Source organism: Tupaia chinensis, unplaced genomic scaffold (assembly GCF_000334495.1).
Source record: "Tupaia chinensis unplaced genomic scaffold, TupChi_1.0 Scaffold000238_1, whole genome shotgun sequence".
Taxonomy (NCBI): domain Eukaryota; kingdom Metazoa; phylum Chordata; class Mammalia; order Scandentia; family Tupaiidae; genus Tupaia; species Tupaia belangeri.
Genome location: NW_006159716.1, coordinates 2,275,446 through 2,287,344, shown reverse-complemented (window position 1 = coordinate 2,287,344; position 11,899 = coordinate 2,275,446).

Here is an 11,899-nt window from a genome sequence, read left to right as displayed (position 1 = left end):
CCGAGAAGCGGAGCCCCAGCCCGCCTGCCGCCCGCGCGCGCGCCGCTGCCCTGACAGGCGCCCCGCCCCTCGCGACGATGTAGCAACCGTGGAATGCTCTGACGTCACAACGCCCCAAGGGGCGGAGCCGGGAGGAAAGGGCCGGCGAGGCGCTCTCCCCTCCCTCGCAGCCGCCCCATTGGTCCACGGGGCGCAGGCCGGCTGCTTCCGGGCAGTAGGGGCCCTCCTGGCCGCCGGGTGGAGAGAACTTTCTGGGAGGTGGGCCTTTTCCACAAGCATGGGCCTCCCGGTTTTGTCCCTCTGACTCCCGTCACCCAAGGAAGAACCTTTCCCCAAAGGTTATTCATTCATTTGAATCTATCCCTACTTCATTGGCTGCTCCTCTAAGGAATGTGATAATTAGCTAGTTCCTAGTCCCTGCAGTTCTAACTCATTTCATGTGTACTAACTTACTAAATCTTTACAACGCCTCTGAATTCGTAGCTATTCTACAGATGTAGAAACTGAGGCACAGTAATTATAACGATCATCCAGTTAGCCCAGCAGAAGCAAGACTGAGAAGCTGGCCCTCTTACTCCAGAATCTGTGAGCACACCATGCTACTTCATTTGCGATTCACCTGGGAGAGGTTAAAAATGCAGTCTGATGACCAGCAGGTGGTGAAGTGGTTAAGGCTCTGGACTCTCACATGATGGGGCCATGGTTCCAGTCCTGGACCCAGTGACTTGAACTCACACCGGGCATGTGTGAATGCGTGCCCAAAATCCTGAGAGGAGAAGGAATTACAGTGTGGCCATCACCCCTGGGGGTGCTTTCTCACTTTCCCTTTGTCGCTCTCTCTGCAATCTGATGCATTATAGAAAAAAAAAAAAAAAAGCGGTGTCAGGACCAGCAGTTGGTGTAGTCCAGAGCTGACTGCAGTTTGCTGGGCCTGGGGGGCTTGAAAATCATGCCAGGCATGTGTGCCTGCATACCCCAAATCCCAGAAGGTGAATGAGGTAGAAGAGATTGTGGTGTGGCCATTTCCATAGGGGTGGGGGAGGGGTGGTGATTTCTTTCTTTCCCTCCCTCCATCTCTTTGTCTTCTGTGAATGCTCCTGCCCTATGGCAAAAACCTTAAAAAAAAAAAAGTGCAGTCTCCTACAAGCGGGTGTCGATGTTAAAGCAGCTGGATCCCATATGGCCAACTACTTGGTTTGGGTTCTTAATTGGGGTTGTTATTTTGAAAATAACACTGGGCACATGTGTATGCATGCCCCAAATCCCAAGGACATTGGAGGACAAGGGATTGTGTATAGTCATCTCCTCCCTTCCAGGGGAAGGAGGGAGCGATTTCTCACTTTCCTTCTTTTTCTCTCTCTGGCCGGCACACGCGCCCTATGTCAAAAGTACAATAATAAACAAGAAAGATCTGGTCTCAGGTCCACCCTTGACTTGTTGAATCCGATTTTTTTAACTTATTTAATTTTATTTGTTATTATTAATTTGACCAGAGAGACAGGGAGAGAGAGAGAGGGAAAGGGAGAAAGAGCAATCTGCCAGGCCCAGGACTCGAACCACAGTCAGCCAAGTGGGAGTCCAGCACCCCAACCACCGTGCCACCAGCCGGCAGCGAATTTGATTTTAACCAGAGTCCTGTGTACTTGTAAGTATGAAAAGCTTTCTGTCTAAATTAGCATATTTCAACAGGGCAGAAAGGCTATGGATTCAAGGTCTCACCTTGTTAATAAATTGTTTGGGTGTCCTTGGACAAGCTCTTAAAGTAGGCCTCAGTTACTTTCTGTTTGTAGAAAAATCTGGGTGAAGAAATTAGATCCTCTCTGAAGGAGTTTCTTGCCCAGATTCTATAAGATCTACCAGCTGCGGGAACCAGCAGTTAGCATAATGGCTATGTCGCTGGACTCCCATGTAGTCGACCGTGGTTCGCGTCCTGGACCCGGTGGCTTAAAACTCACACTGGGCGCGTGTGTGTGCATGCCCAAGATCCCGAGAGGAGAATGGAAGAGAAGGGATTGCGGTGTGACCATCCCCTTTAGGGGGTGATTTCTCGCTTTCTGTCTCTATGTCTCTCTCTGTCTGGCGAGGGCGCCCGCCCTATGGAGAAAGCCTCTCCAAAAAAAAAAAAAAAAAAGATCTACCAGCTGCCATGTCTTCCACCTCCCAAACTTGGGTTACTTTGTAGTTTCCCCGATTCTGATTTCTACATAACCAAGAGGCAGACCAAGAATCTCCAGTAATGCTTTAAGTAGGAGGAGCTCTGGGGTATTCCTGCCTATCCCAACTAGGGAGACACTAAAGAAGAGTGTAACTAAAAAAATCACATTGTTTAGAAGAAGCAAGTTCTGTGCTAATCATTTACTCAATGAATTCTTCTTTAATAATAATAAATTTTATTATAGTTTCCATATCATGAAAATACACTTTGCATTGCAGAAAATTTAGAAAATACAGATAAGGCATAAAAGGAAAATAACAATCACTTGTAATTTCATCTAGGAAATCTTTCAAAATGTCAGTGTTTATTTTTTATTTATTTATTTTTTTGGAGAGCTTTTTGCTATAGGGTGTGTGCGCTTGCCAGAAAGACAAGAGAGAGACAGAGAGACAGAAAGCGAGAAATCACTCCCCCAGGGGGAATGGCCACGCCGCAATCCCTTCTCCTCCATTCTCCTCTCGGGATCTTGGGCACGCACGCACGTACATGCCCCCCACCTGAGTTTAAGCCACCGGGTCTGGAACTTGAACCACAATCGACTACATGGGAATCCAGTGATGGAGCCATTACACCACCTGTTGGTCCCTGTTTATTTTTCTTATCTTTGTTCTGTGAATAAATGTGTTTTATAAAATGAGGTCATCACAAACTGTTTTGTAAGCTGCTTTTTTCACTAATACAATATACTATTAACATTTTCCATGTCATTAAATATTCTGCATCATAATTTTTAATGACTACATAGTGTATACCATTGGGTGAATATGCTAATGTATTTTACAAACCCATATAATTGGACATTTAAATAGTTTCTAATTCTTCTCTATTAGAAACAATACTACGAAACTACGTGTTGCGATATCTTCGTGCACACTCACGATTATTTCTAGCAGTGAATTAATTTCCTGAAGTGGAATTAATCAATCCAAAAGTTATGAAACATGCAAAGATTTTTAAAAAAATAATTATTTACTTAATTTTATTTATTGTTATTTTTTAATTTGACCAGAGAAAGGGAAAGTGAGAAAGCAAGCTGCCAGGTCCAGGACTTGAACTGCATTCAACCATGTGGGAGTCCAACGCCATAACTGTCACACCACTTGCCAGCCCCTCTAAGGCTTTCTTTTTTTTTTTTTTTTTTGAGAGTTTTTTCTTTAGGGCGTGTGCACTCGCCAGACAGAGAGAGACAGAGCTATAGAAAGCGAGAAATCACCACCCACGGGGGATGACCACACCGCAATCCCTTCTCCTCCATTCTCCTCTCGGGATCTTGGGCACGCACGCACACGCACCCGGTGTGAGTTTTAAGCCACTGGGTCCAGGACACGAACCACGGTCGACTACGTGGGAGTCCAGCGACATAGCCATTACGCTAACTGCTGGTCCCCAATACAGTTCTTATTAGCACATTTCCCTGTAGGAAGTTGAGTCAATCTACTCCACCAACACTAGATATCTCTATTTTATTATCATTATTATTTTATACATTTAATTGTCATACATCATTTAGCTTGTATAGAGAATTTACCCAACATGAAATACACCTCAGAATACTACACATATCATCATCAACAGGTAATAAACCATTTCTGTGTCCCACAAATGTCTTACGCCTCTTTCTTTCTCCCTAATTTCCTTCCCTATACTCTTCCCTCTCACCCTCCTTCCACACTCCAGTGTCCCTAACTATTTTCAATGCTTTTATGTCCTCCAGTCTTTCAGTCTCTACCATAGAGTGTGGACAGTTGGTATATGTTAAGTGGAGACATACCATGTCTCTCTTTTATAGCCTGACTGACATCACTCAGCAATAAATCTTCCATAGTTGTCCATTTTCCATCAAATGTCAAGGTCTTGATGTTTTTATGGCTGAATAGTATTCCATAGAGTATATGTGCCACACTTTTTCAATCCATTCATTTGTTCATGGATATTTGGGTTGGTTCCATGTCTTAGCAATTGTGAATAATGCCACAATAAACATTGATGTGTAAGTGCTTTTCTAGCTGAGTGTTCTGTCTTTTGGGTAGATATCTATATTTTAAAACAATTCTAGGGACCAGTAAATGTCATAATGCTTAAGTCACTGGATTCCCACGTAGTCAACCACGGTTCAAGCCCCAGACCTGGTGGCTTAAAACACGCCAGGCGCATGTACATGCATGCCCAAGATCCTGAAAGAATGGAGGAGAAAGGATTGTGGCATGGCCATCCTTCCTGATGGGTGATTTCTCGCTTTCTGTCTCTCCAGTGAGTGCACATGCCCTAGATAAAAAAAAACTCTAAAAAACAAAAACAAAAAAAACTCTGCTAACTAGAAATATGAAAAGTAGTTTATTAGTAACAAAAAATCTATTTTGGCATTTAATTAAACATCTTCTTATGTAAGTTACCTATTTATGTCCTTTGCTCATTCTTTTATAGGGATGTTTCTTTTATTGATTTATAAGTGTCCATTATCTTTGAAGGATATTAACACTTTTCATATTTTTTCTTTTACTTTGCAAAAACAAAATTTTATTTCATTGACTAATTTTGGGTTCATGGAGGATTTCTTGTTTTTAGTTTTTTAGTTTTCTTATAGGGTACATATGCTTGCTAGAGAGAGACAGAAATAGAGAGAGAGGGAAAGTGAGAAATCCCCACCACCACTACCCAAGGGATGGCCATGACACAATCCCTTCTCCTCCATTCTCTTCTCAGGATTTTAGACATATTCACACATGCCCAATGGTTTTTTTGATTTTTGGTTTTTTTTTTTTTTTTTGGAGAGATTTTCACTGTAGGGCGCGTGCGCTCGCCAGACAGACAGAGAGACATAGAGACAGAAAGCGAGAAATCACCCCCCAGGGGGGATGGTCACGCCGCAATCCCTTCTCCTCCATTCTCCTCTCGGGATCTTGGGCACGAACGCACACGCGCCCGGCGTGAGTTTTAAGCCACCGGGTCCGGGACACGAACCGCGGTCAACTATGTGGGAGTCCAGCGACATAGCCATTACACTAACTGCTGGTTCCCCCCAGTGGTTTTTTTAAGCTGCCAAGTCCAAGGCTCAAACTGCCGAGTTGGCCATGAGGGATGGGATCCAGCTGCCTTAACCTCCAGCAAGAAATCATCCCTTGGGGGGATGGCCACGCCACAATCCCTTCTCCTCCATTCTCCTCTTGGGATCTTGGGCACGCACACACACACACGCCTGGCGTGAGTTTAAGTTTTAAGACATAACTATTATGCCAACTGCTAGTCCCCGTGGTTGTTTTTTTTTGTTTGTTTGTTTTTTAAGAGGTTTTTGCTATAGGGCGCGTGCGCTTGCCAGACAGACAGAGAGACAGAGAGACAGAAAGCGAGAAATTGCCCCCCAAGGGGGATGGCCACGCCACAATCCCCTCTCCTCCATTCTCCTCTCGGGATCTTGGGCACGCAATAAAAGCCACCTTTGAAATAAAAGGTAGGGGCCAGAAGGTGTTATGGTGGTTAAAGGTGCTGGATTCCCACATGACTGATTACAGTTTGAGTCTTGGACCTGGTGGCTTTCTCTCCCACTTTCCCCTCTCTCTCCTTCTCTCTGTCCCTCTCTGGTCAAATGAATAAATAAACTTAAGTAAAATAATTCTTAACAAAAAAAGAAATAAAAGGGTTTTTTTTTAGTCTTTTTATATGGAAGGTTTTATCCAGCAATGATACCATTAAGCACATATCCAACGAAAGGAAATACGTGGTAAAGCTATTCCTACCCCAATGTTTACTTCAGCACTCTTCACAATAGCTGAGACATGGAACTCACCTAAGTGTCCATTAACAGACTAAGAGACTTTTAAAATGTCATATAGGAGTACTATGTAATCATTAAAAAGGACAAAATCCAGTCGCTGGAGCTTAAATGGGTGCGTCTGGAAGACATTATGTTAAGCAAAATAAGCCAGGCATAGAAAAATAAAAATTGGGTCGTCAGAAAAGTCATGATGCATTTTTGTATAGAAAAACATTGAGGGACCAGCAGTTGGCATAACGGCTATGTCACTAGACTCCCATGTAGCTGACTGTGGTTTGAGTCCCAGACCTGGCGGCTTAAACTCATGCTGGGTGCGTGTGCGTGCGTGCCCAAGATCCCGAGAGGAGAATGGAGGAGAAGGGATTGCAGCGTGGCCATCCCCCCTGGGGGGCGATTTCTCGCTTTCTGTCTCTCTGTCTCTCTCTGACTTTCTGGTGAGCACGCATGCTCTATAACAAAAACTTCTCCAAAAGAAAAAGAAAGAAAAACATTGAAAGATACGTCATGACTTTCCCAATGACTTAATAGCACGTGTTCATTTTTTTGTTTTAGAGAAAGATTTTTGTTACAGGGCACATGCACTTGCCAGAGAGACAGATGGCAGTAAATCACTCCCTCAGGGGTGATAGCAATGCCTCAATCCCTTCTCCTCTATTCTCTCGGGATCTTGGGCACGTATGCACACATGGCCCGGTGTGAGGTTTAAGCTGTCAGGTCTAGGACTTGAATGGCGATCAACCACGTGGGAGTCCAGCGACGTAACTATTATGCCATCTGCGGGTCCCAATAGCATGAGTTCTTAATTTGCTATGCTAGGCCAACAGGTGGTGTGGTATATAGGGCACTGGTCTCCCACATGGCAGAATGTGGTTCGAGTCCTGAACCTGGTGGCTCTCTCTCTCTCTCTCTTTCTGGTGAGCACGCATACCCTGAAGCAAATTAAAAATAACAATAATAAATAAAATTAAAAATTAAATAAATAATGATTTTTAAAAAGTTGCAATAGGGTGCATGCAATCATCAGAGAGAGAGAGACAGGGAAAGTGAGAAAGCACCCAAGGGGGATGGTCACTCCATTTGAACAAGCTCACACACACACACACTCCATATGTTTTTCAGGCGAGAGTCTGGGCCTCAAACCATGCAGTAGGCCATGTGGGATCCAGCTGCCTTAACCAGCACACCACCTGGCTACCCCCACATGGTCTTCAAATATGGAAATTGGAAAAAATGACCTCATAGAAGTAGAGAGATGAATAATGACTGTAAGAGTCAGGGAAGGATGGGGGTGGGGGAATAGAGGGACGTTGATTAATGGAAACAAGTTACACACAGATAAGAGGAACAATGTCTAGTCTTGTAAAATACAGTAGGGAAACTGTGGTTATCAACAACTCACTATATATCTTTGGTGAAGCTGAGAAATGTTCTCAAAACTATGTAATGACAAATAGTTACGATGATAGAGATACGAGTGACCCTGATTTAATCATTACATAATCTATTCAGGTACTGAAAAATCACATTACAGCCCCAGGAATGTGTACAATTACTATATGTTAATTTTTTGTTTGTTTGTTTGAGAGGTTTTTGCTACAGGGCGCGTGCGCTCGCCAGACAGAGAGAGACAGAGAGACAGAAAGTGAGAAATCACCTCCCAGGGGGGATGGTCACACCACAATCCCTTTTCCTCCTTTCTCCTCTCGGGATCTTGGGCACACACGCACACGGCATGACTTTTAAGCCACCGGGTCCGGGACGCAAACCGCGGTCCACTACGTGGGAGTCCAGCGACATAGCCATTACGCTAACTGCTGGTTCCCATTATATGTTAATTTTTTAAGAAAGTTTTTATGCCAAGAGCACAGGGACATTGAAAGATACATCATGACTTTCCCAATGACTTAATAGCATGTGCTAAGAAAAGCAGGGAGGGAGAGAGACAGAGAGAGAAAGCCTGTTCGTATTGCAATCCTTTTCCCTCCATTTCTCCACCCGGTCTAGATCCTGGGCGTGTGTACACTTGGCATGTTTTTCAAACCACCAGGGCCGGGATTTGAACGGAGGTGGGCTATGTGCAATCTAGCTCCCTCTATACAGAACTTAACCAATGTACTACAGGACTGGCCCAAAAGGTTTATTTACCAATATCACCTTTTTTTTTTTTTTTTGGTTAGAAAGATTTTTGCCTCAGGGTGTGTGTGTTCGCTGGAAAGAGAGAGACTGAGAGACAGAAAGTGAGAAATCACTGTCTCCTAGTGATTTCCCCTAGGGGGATGGCCACGCCACATTCCCTTCTCCTCCATTTTCCTCTCAGGATCTTGGTAACGCACACACACACACCCAGCGTGAGTTTTGAGCCACCGGGTCTGGGACTCGAACCGGGATGGATTACATGAGCGTTCAGCAACGTTAACCATTGTGCCACCTGCTACACACCCAGCGTGAGTAAGAGGTTTTTGCCTTAGGGTGTATGCACTCACCAGAAAGAGAGAGAGACAGAGACAGTGAGAGGGAAAGTGAGAAATCCTGGCCATGCCACAGTCCCTCTCCTCCATTCTTCTTGAGTATGCATGCACATGAGCTGGATGTGAGTTCCAAGCTACGGGGTCCAAGACGTGAACTGCAGTCAGCCATGTGGGGGACCAGCAACATAACTACTACGCCATCTGCTGATCCCAACAGTATCTTTAATGATTTCTACCTTTAAAAAAATGATTTAACTTCTTTATTTTATTTTTTTAATTTAATTTCACCAGAAAGGAACAGAGAGAGAGAGAGAGAGAGAGAGGGAGAGGGAGAGAGAGGTAAAGTGTGAAAACAAGCTTCCAGGCCCGGGACTCAAACTGCTCAGCCATGTGGGTGTCCAGCGCTCTTAACCACCACATCACCTGCCAGCCCCCATGATTTCTACCTTTGAATCATGCTGTCCCACCCTAAAATTACGTATGTACCTAGAAGAAAATAGAATTCTTAGTGATTTTTTAAAGAATTAGTTTATTTAACTTTATTTATTCATTTATTTACTTACTTAAACTTGACCAGAGAGGAAAAGAATGAAAGAGAATGAGAGAGAGAAAGTGAGAAAGCAAGCTTCCACTCAATCCGTGGCCATGTGGGAGTCCAGCGCCCTTAACCACCACACCATCTGCCAGCCCCAGTGATTTGTTTTTAGAGAGGTTTTTGCTTTTTTTTTTTTTTGAGAGGTTTTCACTATAAGGCGCGTGCGCTCACCAGACAGACAGAGAGAGACAGAGAGACAGAAAGCGAGAAATCACCCCCCAGGGGGGATGGCCATGCCACAGTCCCTGCTCCTCCATTCTCCTCTCGGGATCTTGGGCACGCACGCACATGCACCTGGCGTGAGTTTAAGCTGCCGGGTCCGGGACTCGAACTGCGTTCGACTACGTGGGAACCCAGCAACATAGCCATTATGCTAACTGCTGGTCCCCCCCAGTGATTTATTTTTTTAAATCACCCACACAACTTGTTCAAAATCCAGATTCCTGGGCTCTGCCTCAGGGGTTTTCATTCTTCAAGTGTGTGATAAGGCCCCAAATCTGCATTTTCACAAGTATAAAAATCACACTATATCCCATAAATATGTATGATTATTATATATCAATTTTTAAATCTTTTTAAGAATTATTTTTATTTTACTTTATTTATTTATTTTTCTTTCTTCTTTTTTTTGGAGAGGTTTTGGCTATAGGGCATGTACACTCACCATAAAGACATAAAGAGACAGAAAGCCAGAAATCACCCCCAGGGGGGGGATGGCCACGCTGCAATCCCTTCTCCTCCATTATCCTCTGGGGATCTTGGGCACGCACACACATGTGCCTGGCGTGAGTTTAAGCCATCCATCGGGACATAACCATTATGCCAACTGCTGGTCCTTATTTATTTATTTAAATTTGACCAGAGAAAAGCAGTGAGAGAGAGAGAAAGCGAGAAAGCAAGCCACCAAGTCCAGGATTCAAACCACAGTCAGCCCTGTGGGAATCCGGCGCCTTAAGCACCACGCCACCCGCCAGCTCCTCTATATCCATTTTTTAAAAGGAAAATGATACAAGGAAAAAATGAGTAGCAGCACCTCCTTTTCTGCAGACCTCTCAGAACAGAAAGCTCCTCTTATCACCCTCCCTATCTCCATCTGGTCACTCCATTTCCTCCCTCTGAAATATCCTTCCCACTCCATTTCTTCATCCTGCCAGTCCCGGCTCAGGTCTGAGCTCCTCCAGGAAGCCTTCCTATGCGTACAGTCCTCTTACTAACCCTCTGGCCTCCAAACTGCAGATTCCACTGCAGTCGCCCTGCATGTGGCTGTCTGCTTCCGGACCTGCTCTCCGTCCCCCAGCCAGAGCATAAACTCCTGGAGACAACTCACACGCCTCAGGCCCAACCGGGTGCCAGGCACGGAGCAACGTGTTTACAATCCACAAACCCACCCTGTACGAATTGTTTCCGGATGGGGAAAAACTGAACTGTGATGGGATTAAATAATGCACCGAAGATCTCTTTAGCTCTCTTAAACTGTTTTTTCTTTTTCTTTCTTTAATTCCAGAGGACTCATACTAGTGAGAGAGAGAGAGAGAGAGAGAGGGGAAGAGCACCCTCCAACAGGTCTGGGTCTTGCCACAATCCTTTTTCCTCCCATTCCCCATCCCATCAGGATCCTGGGCACACATACATGCCATATTTTTCAAGATGATGGAGCAGGGCCCGAGCCCTGGTCACCCATGTGGGATCTGGCTTCCTCTGCACAGGACCCAGCTGCTACATTGTGGCGCCACCTGAGAGTCCATGCTCTTAACCACTTCATTCTTTCTTTTTTTTAAAATTTGCCACAGGATATGTGCACCCATAAGGTGCGAATGCTCACTAGAGAGACAGAGACAGAGAGATAGAAAGTGAGAAATCACTCTCCCTCCCTGGGAGGATGGTTATGGCTCAATCCCTTCTCCTCCATTCTCTTCCAGGGATTTTGGGCATGCCTACACCCACATCCACCAGACCCAGGACTCAAACTATGGCTGACCATAGAGGAGGCCTGTGCCTTAACCACTATGCCACCTTCTGGCCCCAAACATAATTTACTTTTTCCTTTGAGGGTTCAGGAAATATTTGGGTGCTTCTAGTATTCCATGTCATTGTTTTGAGCATCTGTTATAATTCTACAATCTTTCACATAAGTCATCCTCAAAGCTTTTTGCTTATTTATTCCAATGAGTAAAAGCTGTACTTTTTTCAATATATACACATGTGTGTGTATACACACACACACATCTATATTATTTAATCTATATCTGCTCCTCTCATCTATCATATATACATTATAAAACCTACTAATGAATGTTAAAAGGGTAAGACAAAAATATATCCAGATAGAATTTTTCACATTTCCTTCCCACTCTACAATGGAATGTCTCACACCCAGATTTCGCCATTACTTACCTAGCCAACTCCCGACACACGCTTCCCCGCGGTGAGGAAGTCAGGATGGGCCTGCACAATCCCACGCAGCTCTCCAGGCAGCACTACCGAGCCGGAGCTGGCTGTGAGCCGCCTGTTCCCTCCTCTCTTTTCTGTCCCTCCTCTGCTATCTCACTGGTCTACCCTCAATTCTTCCTTGATGTCCCACATCCAACCCATTTCCCACTTCCGGTCAGTTCTAGGTCTAAAATACATACCCGGTACTTTTCTCTTTTGAAAAGGAATTTAATTGCCAGAAGGTGTGTGTGCTCACCAAAGACGGAGAGAGGAGAAGCACTCCTCAGTGGGGTATAATTCTTACTTTTCCATGTTTCCAATCCCTCAGGGTTTAGGGCACACACACCCAGTTATCATACTATTTGCCAGCTGTGTGATGCCAGCATGCTTTTCAACACCGCAGCCAGGACGCAAACCAG